Source organism: Nasonia vitripennis, assembly GCF_009193385.2.
Source record: "Nasonia vitripennis strain AsymCx chromosome 5 unlocalized genomic scaffold, Nvit_psr_1.1 chr5_random0007, whole genome shotgun sequence".
Taxonomy (NCBI): domain Eukaryota; kingdom Metazoa; phylum Arthropoda; class Insecta; order Hymenoptera; family Pteromalidae; genus Nasonia; species Nasonia vitripennis.
In genome coordinates, this window is record NW_022279658.1 from 731,539 (window position 1) to 744,128 (window position 12,590).

The 12,590-nt window shown below is 38.8% G+C and overlaps 1 protein-coding gene across 4 annotated transcripts in view; it reads right to left on the reverse strand.

The window, feature by feature from the left end:
- The window catches only part of LOC107982113, a 729,835-nt gene extending 717,675 nt beyond the window's left edge, over positions 1-12,160 (reverse strand). Inside the window, exons 1-2 of one of the 4 annotated variants that reach the window (XM_031933116.1) lie at positions 11,921-12,134; positions 11,711-11,841 (exon numbers count right to left, since the gene is read on the reverse strand). The gene's annotated coding sequence lies outside the window, so the exon portion shown is untranslated. Of the gene's footprint in view, positions 1-11,710; positions 11,842-11,920 lie in introns of all 4 variants that reach the window. The other 3 variants (XM_031933118.1, XM_031933117.2, XM_031933126.1) reach the window with 3 other exon arrangements.
- Between the last annotated feature and the right edge of the window lie 430 nt (positions 12,161-12,590).

Below are 12,590 nucleotides of genomic sequence, written 5' to 3' on the forward strand. Positions count from 1 at the left end.
AGGCGTTTGACACTGTATGTCACGTCCGGCTCCTGAGAAAGCTACCCACCTTCGGCTTCTCTAAGCAGGTCATTCGCTGGTTTGCCTCCTATCTCACTAGGAGTGAGCAGGCCGTCGTTGGTGACAATAGCGACCACCAATTTCAGGTTGCGCAAGCATCTTGTGTAAGCACTCCTATTATCGATCATCGACTGTTCTCTTGTATACTGTGACCTGACGCAGGAACTCGACTTAAAACTGCAGAGGCTCGTGAACACAGGAATTCGGTACATCTATGGTGTAAGGAGAGATGAGCACATCTCCCCGTACAGGATGGAGCTGCAGTGGCTAACCACTGCCGGACGCAGGAAGTGCTTCACAGCTTATTTCTTACGTAAAATGTTTAACTCGGTCGTACCATCATACGTACTGGCCTTTTCTGACTTCCGCGTCACACTCCGGCCTGTCAGGGGCGAGGTGACACCTCTGAAAATTACTGCTTTCGTGACGGAGATGCTGAGGAATTAGTTCAATATCAGCGCTTCATACCTATGGAATAACCTGCCATCACACATCAGAAACACTTCATCCACCGTCACTTTCAAAAAACTTGCTAGGGATCACTTTTATCAACTCGAAAACACATAAATCGTACACAGTCCACGCACACACACACACACCTACTTTTTCGCACATTCCACTTTCTCTATCGCCTCACTCTCTCACTACATATACATTAAACATGCCTCAATCTATTATCTATTGTATTGTTTTTTTTTCTTCTTTTCTCCACCTGTAACACTGTAAACTTATAATCGTACAATATAATGTACGCAAAATAAAACTAATCTCTCTCTCTCTCGCTCTCTCTCTCTCCTTCTCTCTCTCGCTCTCTCTCTATCTCTCTCTTTCTCTCTCTCTCCTTCTCTCTCTCGCTCTCTCTCTATCTCTCTCTTTCTCTCTCTCTCTCTCTCTCTCTCTCTCTCTCTCTCTCTCTCTCTCTCTCTCTCTCTCTCTCTCTCTCTCTCTCTCTCTCTCTCTCTCTCTCTCTCTCTCTCTGTCTCTCTCTCACTCTATACCTTACGATCTATATCTTCCAGAAAAATATGCAGTATTAGTAATAGCATAATGCTACTTGACTTTCAATGTGTATATATACTATTTGTTCGAAAATGATAAAAAGTTCAGCGAGGACTCTCGTGCACGATGTCCAGGTGTTTGGAGCACATGAAATTAAGTCTAGGCGATGGACTTTGTAGTTCGCCACCGCCGACTTTAGTAGGCAACGTCCAGGTGTCCAAGAAACTCAGTTTTCATAATGCTGGTAAAAAATGTGTAATTAACGACAGAAGCTTCATATTTTTAGCGCCATCAAACAGTATTATGTATAATTTTTAAAGTTTCATAAAAAAGCGAATTTTACCATGAAATTATTCATTTTTTATTATTTTACTGTTTTGCCGTTGACCAACGGATCTATAACACAGTCCCACAATAAAAAAAAATTGTAAGTCCCAAAAACTTGACCACGGTACTTATATGATTTTGGGGTCGCTGAATGCGAATCCGGGGTCAGTTTAACCCCATCAGAACTTTCTCAAGGTCAGTTAAAGGTCAAATTATCGAAATACATGAAAAATACACTAAAACCATGGTATCTTGGGATTTTTTCAGGCGCTGAATCCGAATCCGGGCTTATTACAACCCTATCAGGTCATGGTCAAGGTCAGTTGAAGGTCAAATCATAAAGATTCATAAAAAGTAAAATCAAACCATGACATTTAGGGGTTTTTGGGGTCGCTGAATCCGAATCCAGGGTCAGTATAGTCCTATAAGGTTATATTTATGATCAGTTCACGGTTAGTTCAAGGTCATGGACGTAAAGAGAGTGAAAAAAATAGTTATAAACTGAAACAATGCAAAAGGTAATGTAAACCATAAAGCAAAGAACAATATATATGCAAGTACAATCGTATCCTTTAAAAATATCATAGTTTGCTGCTTCTTCATTTGCTTTAAATTTGTTAGAAGTATATGCAATTCAATAAAATACCCGTAAAAATATTAAGCCCATTACTCTTTTTTATGGTAACGAACTATTTTATTGGCAAATGATCTACGAAGTGGATTACGCTTCCGCTTCTCCGATGTTGATGGTAGATCTCTTTTTAACGACCAACAGTAATCTGCTAACATATTTACGTCCCATCTTCCTTGGTACCTGCGCCATTTCCTTGATATAATGGTGAAATCTCTCTCCCTGCTCTTCGCTGTAATCACCTAGGTTTTCTGGAAACTCATCAACATGCGAATATAAAAAGTGTAATTTTAGATTCATTAGGCAGTCTTCATTATCGGGTGTCTCTCTCAGTGTAAATCCCAAGACGATTGATGTTGACTATTTTGGGTTTGTGTTAAGGTCTTCTTTCCCAAATGGTTTCCAAAGTCATGTTACAGTAATCTTCATCTCACTTCTATCACTTGTATTTCCTACTTGATACGAACGGATATGAATATGCTGTTTGATTGCCCCCAGGGTACCTCCACGTGGTGACGGTGGGAAACGACCGATTCTTTTTTTCGGTCGGCTAAAACCCTGGGTGAAGGCTTTAGAGCCGTCATGGCAGACAAACAGCAAAAAATTACGATGCAGGGATTCGGAACCCCAGTATCGGCGGCTGGTCAGGGTGAGCAAGCGGGCCCGCAGGCGTCGTCATCGAGCGACCGCAGCTCTTTGTTTGTGGGAAACTTGGCACATTTCCTTGATATCTTGGTGAAATCTCTCTCCCTGCTCTTCGCTTTAATCACCCAGGTTTTCTGGAAACTCATCAACATGCGAATATAAAAAGTGTAATTTTAGATTCATTAGGCAGTCTTGATTTTTGTAACTATTTACTAAATTTAAAACTATTTGTTCGTAATTTGGGCTCTTATGATTTCCAAGAAAATTTTTAATTACGTCCTCTAAACATAACCATGCTTCTCTCTCTGTATGATTCATTTTCGTAACAAAAATTTCATCATTTATCATCTTACGAATCTGAGGGCCAAGATCCATACTTCCACTTACGTACGTACCCAGTGGATCTTCTCTTTTATCAATTGACGATTCATATATAGGTTTCGTGACACTTTCAACGTTAGCGTAATTAATGTGCGACTTGATTTTACTATTAACTCCATGCAAATTCGTATTACAAAAATAACAGTCTTCTTTTCTTAAAGGTTCCTTCCATATCGTAGGCACTTTCATTTTTACTTCAGTTTTACCATTTTTGCCTTTCTGGAGCATTTTTCTACATATTCCGCATATGATTTTAGGAACCCAATCAAATTCGTCAATTTTTATGTCTAAGTCAATCATATTCTTGTACTGCTCTTTAATATTTTGATTGATTTTTCTTCTATTTATTGGGGTCTCATACTTGCCACGAATGTAACAAAAACTATCCCGTTTTGCTATAAGGCATTCTTGGTCACCAGACCTCAAGTGATAAATTCTTGTAGTATTATACTCTTCGAAAGCCAAGTTTCCCACAAACAAAGAGCTGCGGTCGCTCGATGACGACGCCTGCGGGCCCGCTTGCTCACCCTGACCAGCCGCCGATACTGGGGTTCCGAATCCCTGCATCGTAATTTTTTGCTGTTTGTCTGCCATGACGGCTCTAAAGCCTTCACCCAGGGGTTTAGCCGACCGAAAAAAAGAATCGGTCGTTTCCCACCGTCACCACGTGGAGGTGCCCTGGGGGCAAACAAACAGCATATTCATATCCGTTCGTATGAAGTAGGAAATACAAGTGAGATGAAGATTACTGTAACATGACTTTGGAAACCATTTGGGAAAGAAGACCTTAACACAAACCCAAGATAGTCAACATCAATCGTCTTGGGACTTACACTGAGAGAGACACCCGATAATGAAGACTGCCTAATGAATCTAAAATTACACTTTTTATATTCGCATGTTGATGAGTTTCCAGAAAACCTAGGTGCTTACAGCGAAGAGCAGGGAGAGGGATTTCACCAAGATATCAAGGAAATGGAGCGCAGGTACCAAGGAAGATGGGACGTAAATATGTTAGCAGATTACTGTTGGTCGTTAAAAAGAGATCTACCATCAACATCGGAGAAGCGGAAGCGTAATCCACTTCGTAGATCATTTGCCAATAAAATAGTTCGTTACCATAAAAAAGAGTAATGGGCTTAATATTTTTACGGGTATTTTATTGAATTGCATATACTTCTAACAAATTTAAAGCAAATGAAGGAGCAGCAAACTATGATATAGTTTTAAAGGATGCGATTGTACTTGCATATATATTGTTCTTTGCTTTATGGTTTACATTACCTTTTGCATTGTTTCAGTTTATAATTATTTTTTTCACTCTTTTTACGTCCATGACCTTGAACTAACCTTCAACTGATCATAAATATAACCTTATGGGACTATACTGACCCTGGATTCGGATTCAGCGACCCCAAAAAACCCTAAATGTCATGGTTTGATTTTACTTTTTATGAATCTTTATGATTTGACCTTCAACTGACCTTGACCATGACCTGATAGGGTTGTAATAAGCCCGGATTCGGATTCAGCGCCGCCAAAATCCCAAGATACCATGGTTTTAGTGTATTTTTCATGTATTTCGATAATTTGACCTTCAACTGACCTTGAGAAAGTTCTGATGGGGTTAAACTGACCCCGGATTCGCATTCAGCGACCCCAAAAATCCCAAGATACCATGGTTTAGTCTTTTCTTAATGTATTTTGATAATTTGACCCCTATTTGACCTTGACTTAAGATCTGATGGGGTTAAAATGACCATGGATTCGGATTCAGCGATCCCAAAAAAATAGAAGTACCGTGGTCAAGTTTTTGGGACTTACAATTTTGTTTTATTGTGGGGCTGTGTAATTAATACCGTAATTTGCAGTGTGTTAAACAAACGGTTAGTTTAACCATTGGCTAAGAGATACCCAATTTTCTGACGAAATTAGCAGTATTTTGAACTAAGGTTTGTTAAACCTCTGGCCAACCCGTTTTGATTTGCCGAACGGCTATTAAAGTGTTAGTTAGCATCTTTACCAGAGTAGTTTAATAACAATATTTTTCAGAAAATAATGGTCCTTGCTGCTACATCGCTGCATCTTTAAATTTATTTTTATAATGAGACAGTTTGCATAGCTCATCAGTTAATATCATATAGTATTAGTGCAAGGATTGCGTGTAATTGTCACTAAATTATGATTTATATAATCGAATAAAAATAACTTTAGAAATAAAAAAGAGTTAACCCACGTATGATAGTACACAAATCAAATTTAAACTGAAGTTCTGTATAAGCGAAAATAGCTCAGATAGTAGGACTGCGGATTACTACGCTGAGGATCTAGGTTTGAGCCTTGGCCAGGCAAAATTTTTAATGTATTTTTATATTTAATGTTCTTCAGATTTTTAGTAAATTAACATTTTTGTAATACTTTTAGTTATGTGATAACATAGATTTCAGTTAATTATGTTAAATACAGAAATTCGATGAGTGATTTATCGAGTGATTTATTAACTGATAAATAGCGCAAAATGTCAGGTATAAATTACTTGATAAATCACTCGATAAATTAGGTGATAAATCGAGTGATTTTTTGCGCCAGGGTAGGATGGCCAAATAAGCCATTTTTTGTTTACTTCGCGAAAGGTTTTCTCATACTTTAAGATAAACTATCTAAAATCGATATATACGTTTAGTAGTGCTAGATATACGTATATTGTCATACTGCAGCATTTTTTTGACGGAATGTCACTTACTCGTCACATTGTCGCTGCCTTTCTGGTAAACCACTTTCTTATTTTTGATGCTGTAAGTATCAACTTAAAACCGCAAGCAGCTGATTTGCGAACGAGATCGTAGTGAGTGGATTCTGCATGATACTACGCACAGACAACAGCAGCTGCATTTTTTGGTTCTAAACTACAATCCCTGGTAAAAATAAGTTATTAAATCCCATTTGATAATTAATAGTATTAATTGTGTTTCTTAATTGGTAAATATCAAAGTAATACCATTTAAATCGATTAAAACTTATATAATTACATTATAAAATTTAGTCAATTAATTAATATAATTCTATAATCATAAATTTGTTTCCAACATTAAGGGGAGGTGGGGGCTATAGCTTCGCAAATCCGCCACGGGGTATTTTTCAATTTTCATTTTCAAATGCCAAAATTTTCTTTCGGTAGACTGATTCACTGATCTCAAACCTATGTCGCTCTGCTCATTATATTGATGAAATTTCAAATTAAAAAAGTTAATAAGTAAAATTGAATTTTGAGGTTGGCGCTGTAATCGCATAAACGCGCGTAAACACCCGCTCGTATTTCACAACTTTTACAAAAATCAAAAGTCCGATTGGTATTTTTTTCGGTAGAATGATTCACTAAACTCAACACTGGCGCTCTGGTTTTGGTTTTTCATTGCAAGCTTTATTCAAAAAGTTATATAGAACAGAAAAACAGTGTTTTCAGCTCCCACATCCCCTTAAACGCCACACTATGATTGATAAATAAGATAACAACCTTGTACACATGTACACAGTTACAACGTAAAGAAATCGACTTATTTAGTCAACAATTACAACATTAACATAATATTATAATTCTTTAGTTTAGAAACGATGCCTTCTATGAACTGTAACGAGTGAAGAGTGCAACGAAAAAGTGACGGACCCTGGGTTTGAACCGAGATCTTCTGGCTTGCAAGGCAGACGTTCTGTCATCGCGCCACGGTTGTCACCGCATTACACTCTTCTATTCGTCTTCTTATAGTAATTAGAAACCCGTGACTTGTGCAGACATGTGACAGAACATCCCTATACTTCGTAAAAATATTTTGTAGAAATTAATATTTTAACATTGGTTGTAATCTTTGCATATCAACATATAGATTCATCTCAGAAATCTAATTTTCGAATTATTGGTTTTTATAAATATTAACAATAAACATCAGCAAATAAACATACGTACCTATCAATCGATATAGAAAAAATCTAATTAATTTTTATACACAAATAGTACATAATTAATTGCAAAAACATGCTAAATAAAATGTATGAGATGTGGTCCATATCAGATGATGCTGGGGATAATCATGATAAGAAATATACAAGTGATATGATCTGAATCGATCTTCCACATTTTTTATAGTACATATACCTGGTGCACTTTTTCGTAGACGATCCCCCGTCATCCTGGGGATCATCCTGACACCAGGACATCGTCTACTAGATGTGATGGATATTTGATAGTTGTTTTCATCGATACTTGTTGCTCTTCTCCTTGGAAGATCTCCCGTCGATCTGGTGATCAGCCTACCACCTGGACATCGTCTACGAGATGTGACGAATGTTTAATAGTAATTTTGATCAATACTTAGTGCACTTCTCCGTAGAAGATCTCCTGTTGACTTGGGATTATCCTGATACCTGGTTATCGTTTACAAGATGTGGATATTCAATGGGAATTTTGATCGATACCTAATGAATTTATCATTAGACAGTATTTCGTCGTTAGGATCTTTTTAGACTCAAATATATATTTTCTGTATATTTTATCTGTGTCTTGCTTCATAGTTCAGTTCAGAAACCATATTAATAAGACAAAAAAATTTACGAACAGCAACGATAAGTATTCTTTTGTATCATAAAAAATCTGAACAACAATGTAGATGTTAATCGTATCAGGGGCACCGCAGCTTCGTCTGCCTTTCATACTTACCTTTGTGGCGCTACCGTGCCTATTGATTAGTTGCATTTTTATTTTCATTTACATTCAGAAGATGTAAATGTACAGCAATGGTTTTAATGAATGCATTTCTTATCTCCACCTCGAAGCCGTGGTAGGCGTCTTAGGTCCGCACACGCATACAATTAAAAGTATGCCTTATTAGTATAGTGATTTTACGCGCTCGATCATCTTTGGGCTCCTTCGGCGATCGCTGGAGAGCGCAAGTTTGTCATCTCGGGCCTTTCAACATTTTTTCTTATTGGTTGCACAAAATTTTCATATTTTGAACAATTTCGGTTCCAAAACCTGGGATAAACTATTTCGGGATTTTGCTGTAACGGTGATTTGTATGCGAGATGAAGTTTTGCTCAGTCTTAAACCACTGAAAGCAGAGTGATTATTGACCATGCCACCAAAAAGAACGACTAGAGCGGCAAAGAAGCCTGCAAATCCTGACATTTAATGCGCGATTCAGTCTATGGCTAAAAAGCCGCGTCTCAAAGCTAAGCCGCCTAGAAAGATCATCAATAAGCCGGCAAACCGGAGCTTCATCCACAACCAGCGGCCACTTTCGAGTCCGCTGTCACCGAACATCTAGGTCCTGCCACGCGTCAACGAAGAGAGGCAGCATGATGATATCGACAGGGAGGACGAGGAGCAGTATGCCTAGGACAATAGTTTATTGTCGTCAATAGGATCTGCGCAAGAGCAAGGCAGTGGCGTGCGTTTTCCGAATGCAAGGACGCCCTAGAAACCAACAAGAGTAAGAGATCCGCTTACAAATACAGCGTGTCCAAACAATACGAATTTGACATGCGTTCGGCAGCCAGCGGGATTGCAGTCAAAGAATTATATTTTGCGAAATAGCATGCAACCGCAAGTACTTAACGTGACGAGCATAAGAGCACCAGAAGGTGATCTAATGGGACGATTCACGCAGGCCATCGAGTCGACTCTGAAGACGGTTCGCGAAGCGACTTGTAGAGACGGGAATTCAAGTTTTGTTGAAAGATTAACATCCGCGAAATTGTTGCGAAAATTTACGGTAAAGCCGCTTAAATGGTTTTATTTTCAAAAAACGTTTGAACTTACATCCAAATCAGGGGATTACAGCAAGAGAAAAAATGGCATATTTTTTCGGCTCTTATAGGCAAAGTGCGCGAAGCGTTTGGGAACTTAGCCGTGTTGAAAGCGCTTCAGTTACATTTTAGAAAAAAAAAAGAACGGTCGCCTCAAAAATCGCGAACAAGTTGAAAGAACTCACGTAAAGCAATAATGCGGTAGCGGGAGGACTTTACGACACTGATCATGAGGCGTACGAAAAATCCAAAAACATCTGGCGCGCCGAAAAAAGCCATAAATGCATTCGCCGCGGTAAGAAGTGGAAGAAGTAACGCCTGGTACTACTAGCAAAAGGAGATAAGCCACCTGGAGAAGCTACCTCATACAGACTACTCTTCATGCTGGACACCCCGGGCAAGATTTTAGAGCGCACAATGGGCGTTAGAATTTACCAAGTCGTTGAAAAACCAAGTAAACTAGCGAAATATCAATACAACTTCAGGAAGAAATGCTCTACTTTTGACGCCGTAAGCTTAGTAGTCGACACCGCTAGAACTACAATTAAAGGAGAGAGATGAAAAGGAGGAGCAAAAAAGTACTAGGCTATTGTTACACTGAATGTTAAAAATGCGTTTAACTTAGCCAGCTGAAGCAAGATACACGAGGCACTACGGAAAAACAGGTACCCGCATATATAAGAAGGATTATGTCTGACGTATTATATGTAAGATAGAGTACTTAGACTAGAGCTACCCGTGGGGACAACGATTGTAGGATTTGTAGATAAGATTGAAGTAGTCGTAGTAGCAAAGCAGAAGGAAGAGGTGACGGAAATCGTTAACGAGGTAGTAAATATAATCCACGATTGGCCAAATCATACTGGACTTGAGCTTGCTAGCTATGAAACGAAGGCTATCCCTATATCTACTAGGAAAAAAATTAAGACAATAACACTGATAGCGGACGGACACAAAATAGACTCTCAGCCGACCATTAAGTACCTGGGAATCACCATGGACGCCAGACTAACGTTTAAGCAGCATCTTAAGAGGGTAAGCAATAAGGCAGCAAAAGTCGCTGCTGCACTATCGCGTCTAATGACAAATGTAGGTGGACCAACGCAGGGTCGAAGGTTACTCCTATCCAGTGTAACTACATCAATTATGTTATATGGTGCCCCAATATGGGTGGACGTCATGTTGGTGAAGTCCTACGCACGAAAGCTGTCAACAGTTTATAGGAGAAGTGCAGTGCTGATTGCTTTTGCCTACCTAACAGTATCAGAAAATGCAGTGTGCATTATCTCAGGTATGCCGCCTATTGATCTGCTGGGAAGGACAAGGAGAAACAGCCAAGTAAAACTGTTGCTAGACGCAGGCCACTAAGTAGTAGATACGAAACGCTCCTTGGACTGATACAGAGAAACGTAGGTTACAAAGTTGAGCTCTCATTCTCCTACCCAATGCAGAGAAACGTAGGAGCAAGGGTTGAGTACCTCTAAATACTCCTCATACCGATGCTGAGGAACGTAGGCAACTAAGTTGAGCCCAGACTCCCTGACATGATGCAGAGGAACGTAGGTGTTGGGGTTGAGTCTGTCCAGAGGATGGCTGGTCGATGCTGCTCGAAGTAGACGACCGGACGATGCTGCATGAAGCAGACGGCTGGACAATGCAGAATGAAAAAGTTGGCAGGACGATGCAAAATGAAGAAGACGAGTTTGAATCTAAACCCCCAATCACCTTGGTGGATGGGGGATGTATGAAAATGTCAAACTTCAAAGGAGTAGCCAAGAAGGCTTGTTAACGGGCCCCACGGAAATATTGTTCAACGATAGTACCTGTGGGGATCCAGTGTGGGAGAGCCACTTGTGCAGAGCTTGCTCACCTACGCCACATAAATACACACACATACACACAGACGCCCGCACACACGCACGCGCGCGCGCTCCCATACACACATATACACACACGGACGCATACGCATTGATCTATTACCTATCCCCCAGTTTGATAACATCACTGACGTGTCGCTATACTAGTATTTATACTACTATCGAGCGTTTGTTCTTATGAGAGTTGATTTTTATTCACGAACGAATTTGTTGCTGCATTTGAATTCTAACCTGTGAAATAAATTCTTACGTGCGATACGTTTTCATTGCGTTACCGAGTCATCTATATCATAATTAACCATCTGAAATTGTACCTGCTGAGTCGTAAACTGCGATTCTTCGAACGAGCTAAATTAGAGATATATATCAAGAGTTAATAAAGCAAAGCAAACTACTAAGTGTGTTTCGAAAAATTACAAAACATGAAAACAAGATTAGAAAAGCAAGCTTAAATAATTTTCTGCTGATATGTACAGAAGCACAATGTCAAACGTAAGAATCGATCAATATCGTGCGGCTTGCATTTTTGCAGGAGGTGCAGCTCGAGCATTCATATGATCATATTTAAAATAATAATTCGGACGTGTTCTTTACACTGTAATCTTCTCTCTCTTTACTTTTCACTTGCACATTCGATACACCTTAGAATAGCATATGGAATGACTTGGTTCTCCCACGTGAGTATCATTATAAGCGCACACTCTGCAAGCGCTCGAATTGTACAATTGGCTCATCTATAGACAGCGAGCATAAACCTTCTGCCCAGGCTTGAGATAAAGAAAGACGAGGCAATAGTGATCAGCATGCCAATTATCACGTCAACCAAATGCGTTCTGCAATTTGTGTGATTTGTTATATTTTATTCCTTTAACATATCAAGAGTCGAGACCACGATCTAATTCATTTCTAAGCTATGAATAATACAGATAAATCTTGCCCCACCAACAAATAGGTAAATGGATAAAAAAATCAAAATCAAAAATATACTTACTTCTTATCCTATCAACAAAACGCAACCTGCGGGAACATCTATCGGCCTACAACAGATAGAACAAAGATCTTTTATCTTGAGATTCCAATTTTCTACATGGCAATACTTCCAACATCATTCTTGGGGCTCTCCTACGACAAAAACTCGATGAGAAATTTACAGATAAATAGAATAAAACGTTCAAATAAAGAATTAAAAAAAAAAACTAACGGAAATGTCTGAATAAGATTGACATAATCTTACGTAGGCGACATAACCCGTCGTAGTAAATACTGTATCAGGCAACACCATGGCACGAATATAGTGGTCCGGGTTCTAGATCCTTGATCTCCTTGTCCCTCTTGTCCTGCAGCCTAGAGCCGTCGTTCTCGAAGTCGTCGTCAAGTTCCTAAAGATAGATATACAGTATGTAATAATTTGTTTACATTTATTTAATCGTATATGCGTATGTATTAATAAATAAATCCCTCTTTCTTTCTTTTTTTTTCTTCGATCGGCTCAGACAATGAAGGCCCACGTGATTGAACTTAAGCCTTAATTACACCTTGAAATAACTTCTCTTCCACAGTCAAAAGTACAATAACTCGAGCAGGTTAATTCGCTCTTCCTTTTACAGACACTTTTATGCGTTACCTGTTATTTTTTTTGCTGTTAAAACAAAAAAAAATTGTTTTATATTCTAAAAGATTGTTAATCTATAAAACAAGCATGGATAAATATTATACGATAATTCACGTTTTTTTTTTCAACATTATGTATTGCTTATATGTCAGATTTTTTTTACTTTATATATACTCGCACGCCATACCTCGCTCGCTGACGCTAAGTAAATAAAGTTCGCTCTGAATAAGTTGAAAGTGCAAATCTGTAAAAGAGTCCA